Source organism: Nyctereutes procyonoides, unplaced genomic scaffold, assembly GCF_905146905.1.
Source record: "Nyctereutes procyonoides isolate TBG_1078 unplaced genomic scaffold, NYPRO_anot_genome, whole genome shotgun sequence".
Taxonomy (NCBI): domain Eukaryota; kingdom Metazoa; phylum Chordata; class Mammalia; order Carnivora; family Canidae; genus Nyctereutes; species Nyctereutes procyonoides.
In genome coordinates, this window is record NW_026575142.1 from 35,565,820 (window position 1) to 35,585,507 (window position 19,688).

At 40.1% G+C, this 19,688-nt stretch overlaps 1 pseudogene; it reads right to left on the reverse strand.

Annotated features, from left to right (window-relative positions):
* The window catches only part of LOC129498437 (60S ribosomal protein L5-like), a 30,436-nt pseudogene extending 13,988 nt beyond the window's left edge, over positions 1 to 16,448 (reverse strand).
* Between the last annotated feature and the right edge of the window lie 3,240 nt (positions 16,449 to 19,688).

Consider the following 19,688-nt stretch of genomic DNA (forward strand, 5'->3'; position numbering starts at 1 on the left):
AGATTCTAAGTAAGATCACATTCTGAAGGGCTGGGGGTTAAGGGTTGGACATATCTCTTTTTGGTGGGGATACAAGTCAGCCTATAACAGGGTATGAGGAGATGAGATGAGTCAAGTTTCGATCCAAGGCTTCCAGTTTGATCAGTGGGAAGAATGGAGTTGCACTCTGAGATGGAAGACCTGTGAGAGAAGCAGATCTTGGGAGGAGGATGAGGTCCTGGGCCTTGGATGTTGAGTTGGAGGTGCTCATGAAATAGCTGTTCATGTGGAGCCCTCAGGTTGAGCTACTCAGTGCCTGGCCTCCCTATGGGTCTCCTCAGGTCTGCAGAGTGTGCGGGTAGGGCCTGGGCTGGAGGCAGGTGCAGGTTGGTCCAGGTGGGCAGCTGCTCTCCCAGTGCACCAGAAAAGCACAGCCATCGTCATGTACCACTATGAGGAACAGGTTGGAAGACACTGCCCTAAGCTAGCACTGCAACTGCCCTCACCCATGAGCTAAGGAGCTCAGAGAAGACCAGGAACAGATTTCTCAGAGTCTTAATTATCCAGCAATGGGCCACATGTACACAGCTATATCTGAAATCACTTTGGAGTTTGCCATCCACTTCCATTCCTTTTCTATAATCCTGTCGGGGGGCACCCGGGTGGCTCAGTCGGTTAGGCATCTGCCTTAGGCTTCGGTCATGATCCTGGGATCCTGGAATTGAGTCCCGCATCTGGCTCCCTGCTCAGCGTAGAGCCTGCTTCTCCCTCTCCCTCTGCCCTGCTGTTTCCCCTGCTTGTGCTCTCTCTGTCACATAAATCAATAAAGATATTTACAAATATATATATAATCCTGTCACCATGTCTTTGGTGTGAATCTTCCCTTTTTGCAATATTTTACCATAAAGTCATTTAACAATTGTCTGGAATTCTGACCTCTGTTTTCACTGGCAGACGAAACGAGGTAGACGAGATCTCTGAGTTTACAGTTTCTCCCGTAGTGTGGTACAAATCACTAAAAACAGACCTAAAACCCTGATTGTGTCTAGAATGATGACTCCTGGTTCCAGTTACAAGCCTGAACGGTCTGCTGACCAGAGGGTTCCCAGGAGCACTTTTGCTTTCAGTGGCATTTTGGGATTTTCCCATCAATGTTCATTAAATCCACATTCATGTTTTTTATACTCAGGAATATCTTCCAAATCAAAGCAGAATGAACTACATATCACATCAAAAATAAAATTACCACCCAGCAGCTCTGTACTCTTTATCAGTAGTTTGACTGTAGTTTCGCTTACAGATTCTATTTAGCATGGATTATGTGCTACCTGACAAGATATGTCCATGAACCTAAGTTGTTTTCTGGTGCAATACTTAGAGCTCAATCTTGAGTATATAAAATATAAAAGAAGACCTAAATTTAGTGATTTTTCTCTGCTTATTCTAACAAAGACCCAACTCACAAGGGTGTTTTTAAAATCCAGCTGTCCTGAGTACTTTATCTTGCCGGACCGTGGGAAGAACATTTTGGCTGGGAAAAGCACAAGGGCTGAATCAGAAAACACTGTGAATTGCTTAGGAACAAATGATTTCCCACATTCCAAAGAAGAAAAGATCACACTAAGTCCAAATTAACCCCTTATGCACAGATTCAAATATTAATTTTGTCCTTGGACAATTAATTGGTGGTCATTCACTCATGCTTGTCTGTTAGAGTCCTAAAGGGGATTCTATATGGCCAGCTCATCTTGCCAGGCATGTTATGTTGCTATAACCAATTTATTGTAGTCAGAACTTGATGGTTGCACAAAATATATTTTTCTGATCTTTGTTATTGATTTCTAACAATTGCACAGTAGTCTCTATAAGCCAACTCCTTTAAGATGTGTTCAGCTTACACAAGCTTTACAGCTCCATATATTGTTGATTTTTGTAAATCTTTCATGTATGCTTGAGAATTTGTATTTCCTATTTTCTGGGTGCAATATTCTTTGTAGGTAGCTTCAATAAATCTTAGTAAGTGTAGTTTTCAAATCTTTTGTAGTTTAATTATATGTTAGCCTTGATTAGGCTATTTCATATATATATATGTTCATTATGTATATATAATGGACATACACATATGCTCATTTGACTTAATTGCTAAAAGGAGTATGTGAAAATTTCCCATATAATTGTTGATTTGAATTTTTCTCTCATAGTTCTGTCATCTTGGCTTTGTTTTTTCAGTTGTGTACAAATTTCAAATTACTGTATCTTCCTGGTGAATTAAAATGTTATTTTAACTCCACATTTAGAAGTGATTTTTACCTTGAGGTTTAAGTATCTAATAATATAAATTCATGTTTGTGTGCGTGTGTATCTGTATCTATGTATCTACCTATGGATCGTTTTACCTAATTTATAAAATACTTAACAAAGTGATACCAGCTTTCTTTTGTTACTATTTTCCTAGCTTATCTTCTTCCGTCCTTTTTCTTTGAACCTTTCTGTATTCTTTCATTATGTACGTGACTTTTGTAAACTATATGCAGTTTGGATATTTTAATGCAATTTCACCATCTTTGCCTTTAAATTGTAACATTTAGTCCATTTACATTATTGTCGTAATATGTGCCTGGGCTCATATCTACCATATGCTTTTGCTCATATTATTTGTTTCTGCTTGTTTCTGGCTTTCCCCCTCATTCCTTTTTCCTTACCACTAGTTCAGAAGACCTATACCCTTCCAATTCTTTTAGCAGTGAACTTTGACATTTTAATTTGGCTTCTCTGGCTCCCTCTTGTCCTCCCCCCCCCCCCTTGGAGAAGTTTAACTTTTTTCCTATTTCAGAGTACATTTAAAAGATGTTTTTGTGTTTATTCAGCAGTTTTAATTGTGTTGATGGGAGTTGGCCAGAGTCTTTTATACTGACTGAAATGCAAATCCTAAATGGATTCTGTTATTTAAAACACAATTTTTATTATTGCAAATGTGGTAAATGAACATTCTAGGAAGTTAGGAAATGCAGAAAAGTAGGAAGATAAAACACTTCATTTCTATCATTCACAGATGAGCACTTTTAATACCGTGGGGTTTCTTGTTTAACACGTGTGTGTTTGGCTGTGTGTGCTCACGTGTGGTATCTGTGTGTGCTCTTTCATACTAAAGGAAGGTCATAGGTCAGACTGCCTGTGCTAAGGAAGATGGTTGTTTGCAGTTGGTAATTGCCACCTTTCCATGTTTGTCCATTTTATTTTATCCACAGCCTCTACTCAGGTTTCTCTGATTGTCTTTAAATGTCCATTTCAGCTGGTTTGTTCAAACCCAGGACCACTCACCAAGATCCCTGTGTCTCCTTCACTCATGGATAGCTTCCTTTTTGTTTTTCATAGCTGTGACTTATGGAGATGGCTGGCCAGCTTTCCTACAAGATGCTGGGTTTGTTGAATTTGTCTCTCATGGTGCCCTGAAAGTCAATCAGCTCTACCCTCTGTATTTTACAAAGCAGAAGCTAGCTCTCTAGAATTACTGGATCCAAGTGACACATTTTTCTTTTTTTATTAGAAAGCATGGTAGGTGATATTATGCACCTCATATTGTACTGGAGTGCTGTATCTTATACACCATTAGTGAGTTTGGCCATTAGGTTATGATGATGACAGCTTGATTCCTCTAATCAAATCATTGATTTTTCTCCTTGAAGTTCACAAATAATCTGCGCACTGCTATCTTGGCATGATAGAAATATCCAGTTTACACCAATCATACACCCAATAGTTTTTTTTTAAATATTTTATTTATTTATGAGAGACAGAGAGAGGCAGAGACACAGGCAGAGGGAGAAGAAGGCTCTTCTCAGGGAGCCCAATGGGGGACTCAATCCCAGGACCCTGGGATCACATCCTGAGCTGAAGGCAGACACTCAACCACTGAGCCACCCATGTGTCCCACACTCAATAGTTTTAACATCTTTTGAACAGCTTTGCCTGGGCCAGTGGCTTCATAAAAGTTTTGCAGAACGCTGATTTCACAATTCCATTATTCCCTCTCACTGTTATCCAGCATTCTTCTGTAAAGCAGAGCTTCCCTCCATCAACCAGATAATCGATTTCTTTAAAACACCCTTTTTATTGGAAAGGCTGAATGAAGGCTTAATTCTTCCATTTTAATTACAAATTTTTTTTTTTGCGAATTTTCAAAGTAAGTCATAGCAGATCATGACATAAGAAATTTTTCTTGATCTCTCTTTTAGTATTCTTATGGACTTACTGTTTTCACTGATTCATTGTGTTTCAATCCACCATAATCAATATTTTTTGTTGTTGCTGCTCAAATTGTCATCACTTTGTATAGTGGAGGCTTCTAGGCCATGCTGGTGCTCAAAACTAGAAAGTATATTTTACAATTTCATCAAATTTGAAGGCGTCATTCTGTTTCACTCTTGTAAGGAAACGTGATTGTATTTAGGGCCCACCTCGATGATCCAGGCTAATCTCCCCAACTCAAGATCCCTAACTTGATTCACCTCTGCAAAGTAATTTTTTTTCCATTTAAGTTAACATACACAGACAGGTTCCGGGGATTATGTTGTGGTTGATTTTGGAGGGCAGCCTTCAACCTCCAACAATCATTAACCTAGTTTCTTATTACTTAATCATACAATACAAAGTGAACAGCTTTAGGACAATTGAACCTATATGTTTACAAGTATAAACATACTAAGTGAAGTTTACCTTTAATATGTCATGTTTTTTGTCCTTAAAATCATACCTTTAAGGATGTGGCTTCAAAGTGCTGTGTTGCAAATTCACTTGAGATCAATCCTTTCTCTGTGTTTAGGTTTGTCTCTCTAGAATGCTTAGTCATCTCAAAATTAGGTAATATATTTCATAATTCAGGATGTCCTTCACCGAGTCACTAACTGGGGGGCAAAGTCATGTGTAAGGCACCTGGGCCTGTGACAGGAGACAGGATCCCTCCCTTTGTGGACGCAAAGGGTGCTGCACCTCTCTGCAGCTGTGGGGCTTCTTTCCTTGTTCCCCTGTAGTGTGTCCACCTTCTTTATGCTGAGCACCATCTGTTTTCTTCTCTTTTCTTCCTTTCCAGGACTTTCTATTTCCTTACTTCCTTCTAAACCTTTCTGTCCATCCTCTGGCATGTATTTTCTCCCAGTCTTTTTCCAGCTCCTACTATATACCTAATTCATATGATTTTTGCCAAAGTGCTGGGAGTGAGGTTTGATGGGGGTGAGAGATCACGTGGAACTGGGGTCTTTTACTAGGGTGCATGTGGTTTGTTCACATTCCAAGTCATGGAGCACTGAAGACTAGAAGGAATGAGACCTGTATTGTATCAGTAGCCTCAGAAAAAAACACCTTTGCTCTTTAAACATATCTCTGTCTGTGCTTTTGTATTTTCTATTGCTTTGTTTGTCCTTGTTCTATTGAATATCCATTGGAGAAATATCAAACTTGAGTTGGCTGAATCAAGGAGAAAAGAGTGAAATCATTTGATAGCTGCTTTTATTTGATTGCCTTATTTTGCTTAGCATTATATCCTCTAGTTCCATCCATGCCATTGTAAATGGTAGGATTTCTTTATTTTATTTTTTTTAATTTGATGGCTGAGTAATACTCAAATGTAGAATTAAAAACAAGACAGAGGATCACAGAGGAAGGGAGGGAAAAATAAAATAAGATGGAATCAGAGAGGGAGACAAACCATTTCTAAGGGAAACAAACTGAGGGTTGCTTGAGGGGAGGTTGGTGGGAAAAAAGGGGTAACTGGGTGATGGGCATTAAGGAAAACATGTGATGGGATGAGCACTGGGTGTTATATGCAACTGATGAATCACTGACCTCTACCTCTAAAACTGATTTTTAAAAAGAGGTAAAAAGACATCCTTTATTCTAGAGAGAGGTCAGGATATCCCTACAGACCATGCATGGTCCCTGACTGACCATCTTCTAGGGGCAAAACTCAGATAGTTTGTGCAGCTGGGACAAAGGAAGTGAGCAGAAATTTTGAGACTGAGTTTGGACAGGAGTAAGAATCTTTAATTTTGGTCTTGTAACCCGGGGTGTTTCTTTGCACTGGTATTTTGCACACGTGGTACTAAATACTAAATCTGTTTTCTTAAAAGCACAGGCAACTGAAGGCAACCTAGAAACGTCTGTGCATCTGAATTTGTTGACTTTGCATCTTGGTTCAACAAACCTAAGTCTTCCTGAGGGATGGAATATAATTCAAACCCTTTTTTTCTCCAGCTTGTCTTGATTGTATGACTTGGTAAGGGAAATAAGACTACTACAAGGATAGGATAATTTATGTTATGGGAACTCTGGTTATTACAGAGACATTCTTGAAATTACACTGTTGCTGCTTTTAAATATTAATTCCGTTTCCTGAAAGAATGAGCTAAAGAATTCAAGCAATTCTAAAGCACATGGAGGGGAAACTAAGTTCCCAAGAAAAGAAATTGCTACAAGGTGAAATAAGCAATTTGACAGCATGCATACATTACATTGTTATAAATGCTTCAGACTGTTTAGCATCAAACTGTAGGATGTGTTTTGACAGAGCATAGTAGTTTTGAAGATGTGACAAGTGATTAATGTAGTACTTAGCTGGATAGTTTCTAAGACATGAATTAGATTTCTTTGATGAGGAAGTGGTGGAAGGTGTGTATTAACTATTTCAGTTCATCGTGGTGCCATTTATCACATTGGAACAATGATGGAATAAGATTCATATTAATGAGGTTAGGGAGTTAAAATTCCAAGATAAGTTTATTTGATTGGAATGGTTTCAAGGAATCACCAAATTATTAGGAATGTATGATCAAAACAGACTGAGACATCTGACTGTGTGACAGTAATCTTTTAGAGTCATTTCTAAGCTACTCTTTTTAAAAGTTTTTATTAAATTTCAGTTAGTTAACGTATAGTGTAATATTAGTTTCAGGTGTACAATATTCAACACTTTCATACATCACTTGGCGCTCATTATGACAAGTGCCAGCCTTCATCACCATCACCTATTTCCCCCAACCCAAATCCCTCCACTCGGGTAACCATCAGTTTGTTCTCTGTAGTTAAGAATCTGTTTCTTGGTTTGTCTGTCTCTCCCTTTCCCCCTTTGCTAGGTCGTTTTGTTTCTCAAAGTCCACATATGAGTGAAATTATATGTTATTTATCTTTCTCTGACTTATTTTGCTTAGCATAATATACTCTAGTTCCATCCATCTTGTTGCAAATAGCAGGGTTTCGATCTTTTTGATGGCTGAGTAATATTCCATTATATATATACATACACATATATAAATACAAGGAAATGGTAATATATACATATATCACCTCTTCTTTATCATTCAACACTTGGTTGAATGGACACTTGGGCTCTTTCCATATGTGGCTATTGTAGATAATGCTGCTACAAATATCAGGGTGTATGCATCCCTTTGAATTAGTGTTCTTGTATTCTTTGGTTAAATACCTACTAGTGTAATTGCTGGATCATAAGGTAGCTTTATTTTTAACTTTTTGAGGAACCTCCATACCATTTTCCACATGGCTGCACCGGTTTGCATTCCTACCAATAGCGCAAGAAGATTTTCCTTCCTTCACATCCTCGCCACACTTGTTGTTTCTTGTGCTGTTGATTTTAGCCATTTTGACAGTCATGAGGTGATATTTCACAGTAGTTTTGATTTACATTCTCCTAATGATGAGTAATGATGAGCATCTTTTTTATGTGTCTGTTGGCAATCTGTATGTCTTCTTTGGAAATATGTCTATTCATGTCTTCTGCCTGGTTTTTAATCGGATTATTCATTTTTGGGGTGTTGAGTTCTTTATATATTTTGGATACTAACCCTTTATTGGATATGTCATATGCAAATATCTTCTCTCATTCTCTATGTTGCCTTTTAGTTTTGTTGATTGTTCCCTTTGCTCTACAGAAGCTTTTCATTTTGATGTGGTCCCAATAGTTTATTTTTGCTTTTGTTTCTCTTGCCTCAGGAGACCTATCTAGGAAGAAGTTGCTATGGCTAATGTCAGAGAAATTACTACTTGTGCCTTCCTTTAAAGGACTTTATGGTTTTGGGTCTCACATTAAGCTCTTTAATCCATTTTAAGTTTACTTTTGTGTATGGTGTAAGAAAGTGGTCCAGTTTCATTCTTTTATCACATTGCTGTCCAGTTTTCTCAACACTACCTGTTGAAGACTGTCTTTCTCATTGCATATTCTTTCCTCCTTTGCAAAGATTGACTATATAGGTGTGGTCTATTTCTGGGTTTTCTATTCTGTTCTATTGATCTATGTGCCAGGACCATACTGTTTTGATTACTACAGTTTCGTAATATAACTTGAAGTCTAGACTTATGATGCCTTCAGCTTTGCTTTTCTTTTTCAAGGTTGCTTTGGCTATTTGGGGTCTTTCATGATTCCACAAAATTTTAGGATTATTTTTTCTAGTTCAGTGAAAAGTGTTGTTGCTGTTTTGATGGTGATTGTATTAAATGTGTAGTGCTTTGGGTATTACAGACATTTTAACAATACTTGTTGTTCCACTCCATGAGGATGGAATGTCTTTCCATTTCTTTGTGTCATTTTCAATCTTTTCATCAGTGTTTTATAGTTTTCAGAGTACAGGTCTTTCCCTTCTTTGGTTAGGTTTATTCCTAGGTATCTTACTACTTTTGATGCAATTGTAAATTGCATTAGTCCTTAATTTCTTTTTTTGCTGCTTCATTATTGGTGTACAGAAATGCAACAGGTTTCTGTTAATTGATTTTGTATCCTGCAACTTTACTGAGTTTGTTTCTCAGTTCTAGCAGTTTTTTTGGTGGAGTCTTTGGATTTTTTTATATAGAGTATCATGTCGTCTCCAAATAGTGGAAGTTTTATTTCTTCCTTACCAATTTGGGTGTCTTTTATTTCTTTTTGTTGTCTCATTACTGTGGCTAGGACTTCTAGTACTATGTTGAATGAAAGTGGTGAGAGTGGACATCCCTGCCTTATTCCTGACCATAGAGGAAAAGCTCTGTTTTTCCTGACTTAGAATGATAATTAGCTGTGGGTTTTTCATATATGGTCTTTATTATGTTGAGGTATATTCCCTCTAAGCCTACTTTATTGAGGTTTTTTTTTTTTCAGGAATGATGTCATACTTTGTCAAATGCTTTTTCTACATCTATTGAAATGATCATACGATTCCTATTTTCTTAGAAATGTGACATATCATGCTGATTGATTTGTGAATATTGAACCAATCTTGAAATGCAGGAATAAATACCACTTCATTGGGGTGAGTGATTTTTTTAATGTGTTGTTAGATTTGATCTGCTAGTATTTTGTTGAACATTTTTCCATCTATGTTTATGAGAGATATTGGTCTATAGTTCTCTCTCTCTGTGGTATTTTTCTCTGGTTTTAGAATCAGGGTAATGCTGGCCTTATAGAATGAATTTGGAAGTTTTCCTTCCTTTTCCATGTTTTTGGAATAGTTTGAGAAGAATAGGTACTCTTTAAATGTTTGGTGGAGTTTGCCTGTGAAGCCATCTGGTCCTGGGCTTTTGTTTGTTGGAAGTTTTTTGATTACTGATTCCATTTCTTTGCTGGTTATTGGTCTGTTCAAATTTTCTACTTCTTCATTTCTCAATTTTAGTAATTTATGTATTTATAGGAATTTACCCATTTCTTCTAGGTTGTCCAATTTGTTGCAGAATAATTTTTCATAATATTCTCTTATAATTGTTTGTATTTGTGTAGTGTTGGCTTGTTGGTTGTTATTTTTCCTTCCATTTATGATTTTACTTATTTGAGTCCATTCTCTTTTCTTTTTGAAAAGTCTGGCTAGAGATTTATCAATTTTATTAATTTTTTTCAAAGAGCCAGCTCCTGGTTTCATTGATCTGTTCTGTTGCTTTTTAGTTTCTGTATTATTTATTTCTGCTTTAATATTTTTATTTCCTTTCTTCTGCTGGCTTTAGGGTTATTTGTTGTTCTTTTTCTAGCTCCTTTTGGTGTAAGATTAGGTTGTTCTTGCTTATTGAGGTAGGTCTGTAATATTATATTCCATCTTAGCACCACTTATACAGCATCCCAAAAGTTTTGGACTGTTGTGTTTTTATTTCAGATATTTCCATGTATTTAAAAAATTTCTTCTTTTATTTCCTGGTTGACCCACTCATCGTTTAGTAGCGTGTTATTTAACCTTCGTGTATTTGCGGTCTTTGAAGATTTTTTTCTTATGGTTGACTTCTAGTTTCATAGCATTGCAGTCAGAAAGTAAGCCATCCATTCTTCTTCTTCTTCTTCTTCTTCTTCTTCTTCTTCTTCTTCTTCTTCTTCAAGATTTTTATTTATTTATTTGGGGGGGAGAGAGAGAGTGTGGGTGAGCATGAGCAGGGGGCATGCAGAGGGAGAAGGAGAAGCAGACTCCCCACTGAGCAAGGAGCTTGATGTGGGGCTCCATCCCGGGATCCTGGGATCATGATCTGAGCTGAAGTCATCTGCTTAACTGACTGAGCCACCCAGGAGCTCCAAGCCACCCCTTCCTGCATTCCCCTCATCCCAACCTGAGGTGTGTATGGGTGCCAATTCCAACAGTGATTGATTAAAGGGTAGGCACTTGACTTGAATTAAAATGTTTGTAATTTACCTTCCTAGCTACAATAATTGGTCTGGGGGTTGCATTTAACTAGGGTTACACTTGTTCTGGTTTGCTTGGATTTCTCCCATTTCAATATTGGAAGTCCTATGTATCCTGGGAACCTCCTCAGTCTCAGGAAAACTGAACAGTTGGTCATCCAACATTTAGTTAAGCTGGCATAGTTTAACTAAGAGTTATTTCCTAGGGGATTTGGACTGGAAATGGAGTCTTTCTCTTTCTGGCCACAAAACTGTGAAGATGTAAGTCCAGAGTAGCTGGTAGCTCTGTTTCCAACCTTGGGACTAAGCTCATCTGAGAGAGTAAAGCCCACTTGCAGAGAGAGACAGAGTCTCAAAACCATTTGAGTTCCTGGTTCCATCTACCCACCCTTGGCAAGGAAAATGTACCTAATAAGAGCCAATGGACCTCGCCCTTTGCTCAAACTTTTCTAATTGGGCTTCTGTTAATTGTAGCCAAAGAATCAAAATGCAATATACTTGCCCAGACAAGCTCAGGAGTTTCTAACTTTTAATACTTTTTTGTTATATTTTTTCCCAGTTTTATAAAACTTAACACAAAAAGGTAGAAACATTTTATTATTTATTTATTTATTCATTCATTTATTTATTTTTAAAGATTGTATTTATTTATTCATGAGAGATACAGAGAGAGGCAGAGACACAGGCAGAGGGGGAAGCAGGCTCCACACAGGGAGCCCGATGACGGACTCGATCCCTGGACCCTGGATCACGCCCTGAGCCGAAGGGAGACGCTGAACTGCTGAGCCACCTAGGTGTCCCAAGGTAGAAACATTTTAAATGATAATTAGAATTTAGGTTGGAAAGGATCTTAGAGGCTTCAAAGGCTGATCTTGCAGATAGCAGAATTCCTTTCTGCAAAATGGCTGAAACAGTTTGGTATATATTACTTTTCTTCTCCTGTTATCAAGCCCGGTTTTATCATAGCTTATAAGGCATCTCACATCTGATCCAGTGCCTGGTACGGGGCTTGGTACATAGAAGCATGCTACCCCTGTTAACTGACTTAGTGTTGAATGAATGCATGTTTAATTGAACTTCACTCAATTATAGTGATCCCTTAATTTTAATTTTATATTTGGAGTTTGGAAAAGACTATTAGAGAATTATAGAATCAGATTATTAAGGATAAGGGGGAAATCTTATAAACATAGTTTATCATGCATACTGTTTTATACAGATCAAATAAATTTTGGCCATTTATGTTTCACAGTTCCTCTTTTAAACATTTGAGAATGTGGCTTTATTTTGACATATGATCATGTAGAATGTATAATAGTGATGTCCAAATTTTCTCTTTGGAAAAATAACTTGTGTTTTATGCTTTAGAAAAGAACTGTTTACTTTGTCAGTAAAAATTGACCAAGTGCCTAACCTGCATAGAAGTCTGAGGAGCTAAGAGCCTTCAATCACCTTACTGTATGTCTAGGAAACGGAAGATGTATCATTTGGACCCTTGCAGCTGCAAGTAATAAAAAGTACTATTCTAATTGTCCTAAGCAAAAGTGAGAAGTTTTTTGTTTATATAATGGAAAAGGTGGACCAGGATCTGGGGCTCTTACATTGTTACTGTGTCCTAGCTCGTCTTTCCAGTTATGAGCTTTACTTCTGTGCGAATTCTTTCTCAGAAAAGACTGCCTTTCATCCTATGGTGGTAAGATGGCTGTTCCAGCCTGAGTCTCCCTTTATTTTTGGTGGGGGTGGGGGAGGAAAGAGCATGTGTCTTTCCATGAGCAATTGCAGAAGAGTCTCCTTATGACTCTTAGTTTCGATTTTCTGTGTGGAATTTTACTTCCCAAAATCAATCACTGTAGCTTGAAGATTGCAATATTCTGATGATTACCTTAGGCTTGGGTTACACCCTCCATGCTGGAAATGGCTAGAACCTCAGAAAATGCGAGAAGGCTTCCCAAAAGGATGAAGCAGGAGGCATGGTTGGTAGATGGAAACACAATTAACAATTACAAATGATACCTAGCTGAACAGCATTTTAGGGTGTGAAGCCTTTGTACACTTGAGTATAAGTGGTGCTGAACTTTATGAATATTAAAAAAAAAAGCTTTGCGTGAGTGACTTGCTTATTCCTATACTTCCGCTATTTCCATGCACTGAGAATCTTGGGTTTTTGAAATCTACTTTAACCTGATTCTGTGGCTCCACAGGAAGCCCCTCCCTGCCTTGCTACCTCTTGTTGCACAAGCTGGGCCCTCCCTGCCTGAGATCTAACAAGCTGGATTCTGGAGGAGGAGTTCGGGGAATTTAAACAAGTGCCAGGTGATTGTGAAGGGCAGGTAGAGCTGTGCATGTTGGCTCCTTTTGTCGAGGAGGTATTCCTCTTCTGATGGCCTCATCCACAGGCCATCACTAACCAGTTCACACATCACTGTCTTGGTGAAGACCTTTTTGCCTCTCTCGGGAAGACTGGTTGTCCTCTGTAATACCACCACGTTTTGCTCACTCTTGTGTTCCAGCATTTTCATCTTGTGTTATATTTACTTTTTTTTTTTGAGAGAGAGAAGGCATGTGCATGTGCATGCAAGTGGAAGGAGGGGCAGAGGCAGAGGCAGAGAGAGAGAGAGAAAATCTTAAGCAAGCTCCATGCCCAGTGTAGAGCCTGATGTGATGCTCCATCTCATGACCCTGAGATCATGATCTGAGCCAAAACCAAGAGCTGAACGCTTAACGCCCCAACCCACCCAGGAGCCTCATATTTACATTTTAAAAATTAGTTTCCTCATCATATTTTGGGGGACTTTGTGGCAGGAATCCTGTCTTTTAAGCACTGGATTTTGTGGTAGTGGAGAACTGCAGGGATTCTGAAAGGTACGAGAGAGGTCATACGTATCATCTCCTGTCCAAGGGTCAGGTTATCAGAAGGGTATCAGAATGCACACAAGCAGAAAGTGTTAGAAGTAACATTTCTATTTGTTTTTCCATAGCATCTTTCATTACTATTTGTGGGTATGTTTATGAGGTATGTCATATACAGTAGTAAATATATGAATATAATTGCTATGTTTATAAATACACATATATTGTGAATACAGTTTTCAAAAACTAAGGTCTGTGTGGGATTTCCTGAAATCAATGCCAAGGTGTGACCTATTTCTACTTTCCTTATCTATGCCTCTTTTACTTTCCTTGTGATTGCCAGAGATGGCAGAAAAAGAAGTTTCTTTGTAAGCTTCGAACAGCCACCTGATGGCCTGCTCTTCTTTCAGACCTCTTGTGCTTGGCCACTATCTTATTTAATGGGAAATACCTGGATGCTGCAACTTTACTTTGGAAGCTGTTATAAGAAAATAGTATTCCATTTTGGGCTTAACCAGGGCTATACCTTTTCAGCAGACTTAAAAAATCATTTGGTAGTAATAATTCTTGCATGGCAAAACCATGTGTTTTCAAGGCTTTCTGAAATGAAAAGCTTGACGTTTAAAATTGGATGCTATTGATAACCAGCCTCATAAGGCTGGCAAGGGGGTGTTTGAGCAGGGTCTTAATGCTCTAGTTTTCATTAACTAGTTACTGTGGCAAGAGTTTATTAAATCACAAATCAGAAACTCTTAGTTAAAAGGGCTGGCTGTGATCCAATTAATATATTCATTTTTAATAGTGGGGCCCCAGGCTAGGAAAAGGCACTAACTCAGGAGTGTGTGTGTGAGTTCCATCTGGGTCCTAGCTCCTGCATTTTGAAGTTAAACTGGAACATCATTGCCATGCTTGGCCAGTGCCCTTGGGTTCACCTTTGATAGCTTCTCAGAGAAAGGCAGGGGAAGGCAGCATGGGCTTTGCTCTTTTCGTAGTCCTAAGGATTTCCACCATCCCCAGGGTGGAGAGTTTCTTTCCAGTTGACCTTCTGATCAGCCAGGGGAGGTATAAAGTAAGGGTGTATCGATTGTCTTTGACTTTTGAGAAATAAGACAAAGGTGCTTTCTGCTGATGGCTAAAACTAATTACAACACAGGACTGCTGGGCTTTCAGCATCTTAAACAAAGCAATGCCCTGCAGTCTCCTAGGAAATCAAATAGAATCTAAGAGCAAAGGGAGAGCCAATGTGGGAGAGCTCCTGTTCATGCCCTATGCTTATCTGACTTCTGTTCAGAGGACTGATATATTCCTTTTCATTATCTTCCTTTGGTGATATAGGTCCTGTGGGGTGACAATATTCATGCCCAAGCCCACTCGAAGCAGGGTGTGGTGTTTCTAAGGATCCCCTGAACAGATCTGATTTGATCATGCATTAGTAAGAGAGAGATATTTGGCTCTCGGTTTTCTGGAGAGATGAGAAGATCATTCACATCATTGTCTGCACAGCAAAAATGGAATCAAGTTTCTGTTGGACAGCCTGACCCCTGCCAACATTCTTCTCTGCCTTCCACCCCCAACACACCGCCTGAAGTTCCTCTCTGTTTCCTGGATCGGCTTTGGCTTTGGCTGGCGGCCTGCAGGCTCGCTCAGCAGAGCAGGGGCAGGGGAGCTGAGTGGCTGCCATCTGTTCGCTGCTCCTCAGCACGCCCCTGGTGTACTGGTCCGTGTCCTTGTTTGGCTGACTCTGCATCCCCAACTGCACGTCTCCTCCCACTGTCCTGTTTGTTGGGTTTCGCACTCCAAGAGCTTTCAGCCTTTTAGAACATGGGGCTTATAGCTGGCTGTCTGGGCTGTTGCCTGCAAACTCTTGCCTCCTAACCTGAGGGTGGGATCTGACTTGCTAGAGTCAAGGGGGGTCGAGGACCTCCTGAGAACTGGTTCTCAGATGCATGTCAGCCTTGGTGGTGCTGCTCTGCTCCTGCCCCAGGGAGCTTGCCTATCCCTTTTCCTTGTTCAGAGGTGAACTTTGCTCATGTACCCTGGTCTAATCAGCCAGACCCCTGTTTTGTGTCTAGGCTGCCATTTCTGCTATAATAATGCTTCATTTGACCTGGTCTCCTAAACCTAACATCCTGCTTTGCTCTTAGAAGGGTATTGTAGATTCTTAAACTTCTCCCTAGTATTTGGAGTCCTGTCCCTCCTCCCTGATTCTTTTTTTTTTTAAGATTTTATTTATTTATTCATGAGAGACACAGAAGAAGAGAGAGGCAGAGACACAAGCAGAGGGAGAAGCAGGCTCCCTGTGGGGAGCCCGATGCAGGACTCGATCCCAGGACCCTGGGGTCACACCCTGAGCCAAAGGCAGATGCTCAACCACTGAGCCACCCAGTGTCCCCCTCCTCCATGATTCTAATTTCCTCCTTGGATCTCCCAGTATGGCTTTCTCTAGATTACATGTGGTGGGCAGGATCCCCTTCCCCCTGCACAAGATGTCCTCAGTCCTCAGAATCCATAAGTGTGTCAGGTTGCACGGAAAAAGGGAATTATGGTTGCAGATGGAATTATGGTTGCCAATCAGCAGATGTGGAGATGATTCAGGGATGAGTGGGCCCAGTGTCATCATAAGGGCCCCTAAAAGTGGAAGAGGGAAGCAGAAGAGGAGGTCAGAGTGATGTGATGTCAAAAGGACTGGTCTTGCCACTTGTTACCAGCCTAGAAGATGCAAGCCAAGGAACTCAGGAGGCCCATTGATGCTGGAAAAGATGAGGAACAGGCTCTCCCCTTAGGGCCTCCAAAAAGGAACACAGCCCTGCTGACTTCCTGATTTTAGCCCAGTGAAACCCATTTCAGACTTAGGACTTTCAGAAATGTCAGATAATAAACTTGTGTTGTCTTAAGCTCCTAAGTGTATGGTAGCTTGTTACAGCAGCAATACAAATCCCACATCCATGTTCTCACTGCCCATGAGCTCATCATCCAGCATCTCTGCACCTCCCCATGCTGACCACCTGCCTGGATCACACCTGCCACTTCACCCCAGCCTTCAGTGAACACTGAGCTAGGTGCCCAGCATGTTCCAGGGGCTGTGTGTATATTCACGTACCACTTTATTTAACCTGCCTCGTACTGATACCAGGAACCCTCTATATTGTGAGCTAGTCTGAGCCAGGCTGGGTAAGTATGGCTATGCCCGGGTGTTTTTGGTAGCTAACCAGGGAAGCAGACAGGTGTTGCCCCTTTTTCTTCTTGCAGACTGTAGACCTTGCCCTGCAGGTAAAGCTGTCAATGGGACCACGAGAGGCATGAACCTGCCTTCTTGTGGTAGCTCAGCACATGCGACTCTGGACCAGCCACCTGCTCTTCTGGTGCAGGCTGCCAGCCCTGACTGATTCCTATCCCTCTTTCCTGTATGTGCCTACCAGCTACCAACCTTAAATGTCATTAATTTCTCTCACACACACAAACACACACACTGGAAAATAATTTAAAACAGGGACTTGCACATATATTTGTACCCCCATGTTCATAGCGACATTATTCACAGTAGCTAAAAGGTAGAAATAACCCAATTATTCATTAATGGATGAATGGATAAACAAAATGTGATCTATGCAAACAGTGAAATATCATTCAGCCTTTTGGTGGAAGAAAATCCTGTCACATGCCATGCCATGACTGAGCCTTGAGGACATTTTGCTACATGAAATAAGCCTGTCACAAAGACAAATTTTGTATAATTTCATTTATGTGAGATATTTAGAGGAGTCAAATTCATGGAAACAGAAAGTAGAATGGTAATTGCCAGGGGGTGGGGAAGGAAGAATAGGAGCTAGTGGCTAATGGGTATAGAGTTTCAGTTTTGCAAGATGAAAGTTCTGGAAGGAGATGATGGCTAGACAACAGTGTGAATGTATTTAACCAACTGTACTACTGAAAATGGTTAAAATGGTAAATTTTACATTGTATATATTTTACCACAATAAAATATTTCTTAACAGCTTCATATTCTAATGACTGAACTCTGAGGTATTGCTTTTGATAACCAGGATGTTTTGTATGCATTTAACTAAGCACCAAGACTATAAATGTGTACATATCACACAGCTAAGGTGTTCTGTAATCTTCACGTGGATCATGTGGCACCTGACATTCTGGGTGGCCAGCTGACCTGAGCCTGGTGCCTTCTCTTCCCTCTCAATGACAACCTACTCTCTAGGTCAACACCTGTTCAAAGCGTGCCTTGTTCTTTCTACTGGTTACTTACTGAACTCCAAGCTTTCATTCTCAGACATTCAGTACATCTCTTTGGGGAGATAGTTGTAAATATTACCCAACTACATGAAAATGAAGTTTTCTAAATCTTGTAATTGTGATTAAATTTAGTCACCCATGGATGGAAAACATAGGCCTTGCAGAGTGTTGGGGGATCATCTTGTGCACAGTCAGTTTCAGTGAGCCCATTTCAGATGCTATGGCCTTTTCCCACTCTTTTAAAGTTTTCCAGAAGTTTCTCCAAATAAGGTAGCATTTTTGGGTTGCAGGAGGACATATCTTTTGGTGAGGGACACCATTTAACCCACTACATCACCTGAAGAAAATAGAGAACACCAGTGAAGAAGGAGTTTGGGATAGAGTGGTGTTTTGGTTTTGGGCATGAAGAATTTGAGATGTCTGTGGAATACCTTGCTGGAGATGTGCGGAAGGTATATGAGTTGGGAACTCAGGAGAGTGGTTTGGGGTATGATTGTCTATGTTCAATAGGTGAGAGGAGGTCAGATTGTTCAAAGAGAGCATGTACCAGAAAAGCAGTGGAATGAGATTGCATTGTCCAGGAATGCCAACAGTTGAGGGGAGGTGGAAGAGTCAGCGTTGCTAAGGAGACCAAGAAGGAGGGATCCCTGGGTGGCACAGTGGTTTGGCGCCTGCCTTTGGCCCAGGGCGCGATCCTGGAGCCCCGGGATCGAATCCCACGTCGGGCTTCCAGTGCATGGAGCCTGCTTCTCCCTCTGCCTGTGTCTCTTCCTTTCTCTCTCTGTGACTATCATAAATAAATAAAAATTAAAAAAAAAAAAGGAGACCAAGAAGGAGTCATCACAGAGGGAAGAGGAGAACAATGAGCCAGTCTTGTTACTGGGTTAAGGGAATAGTCTCAAGGGCAGTCCCCAAGGTCAAGTGTAGCAGTTACACTAAGACAACTGCTGGGTTCTAAAGTGTCTGGGTCATCGTGTTTGTGTGGATTTGAATTAGGGAGAGCCCTGCCATTTCTCCTACCTTGCCCAATGAAGCAGAATGTTTGTTTCTGTAATGACAGTTACAATAAGTAATGGACAACACAACGACCATGACTAGGTGTGACTTGGCTGTGAGTATGATGCTCCGAATGCTGGTTGTAGCATTTGAATTTGGGGATGATTACCTTAACTGGGTAGGGCAATATGCTGAATGGATCTAATTTCCCCTTACAAACTTCCGTCTGCTTTAAAGCTCCTAATTATCACAATTATAAGGTTGTTTGAGGGTAAAAAGTGATGGGAAACAAAATTGTAGGAAATTAGGTTAAAACAATGTGCAGTTTAAGGCAGAAAAGTGGGGCACAATTTTGTGTTACTGTTGAAATCACGACTGGGCTGCATGGGCCACTAATCTGATTGTGATGATGCTTCTCATGAAGGCAGTAGTCTGGTATGCTCTGGGTTGATTAGTCATGGTTTGTTCATGCAGCCTCAAATTAATTGGTAGAGTCTCAAGTGCTTTTGTACATTCAACTCTCTTAGAATTAAGTAAGTTCATGTTACTTTCTCTTTTCTACTTTCTAAAGAACCAGAAATTCTGTTAATTTTGAAAGGTGGCTCAAAGTTTCAAAGGCTTTCTGTAAGCCTTTTTTGTTGGCCTTTAGGTCTGAGTTTGACTCACCTGGAACTTAATTGAGCAGATTGAGTGTATCAGTTGGAATAGGCTGTGTTTTGCTACAGTAGGAAACAAACCCAACATCTCAGTGGCTTAACACAAGAGTTTATTCCTACTCACACTTCATATCCAACATGGTGAGTGGATAGCTGTGCCCATGTCAGTGGTTCAGGATGTTGAAGCTCTACCATTTTTTGGCTCTGCCATTTAGAACACATGGAACTCCAGATGGCCATAGCAGGGAAAGAGACCCGGACTCTTTGCTATCTCAGATCCATGCATCCACAGGAGCTAATCTCATGGTTCCTTAGCTTCC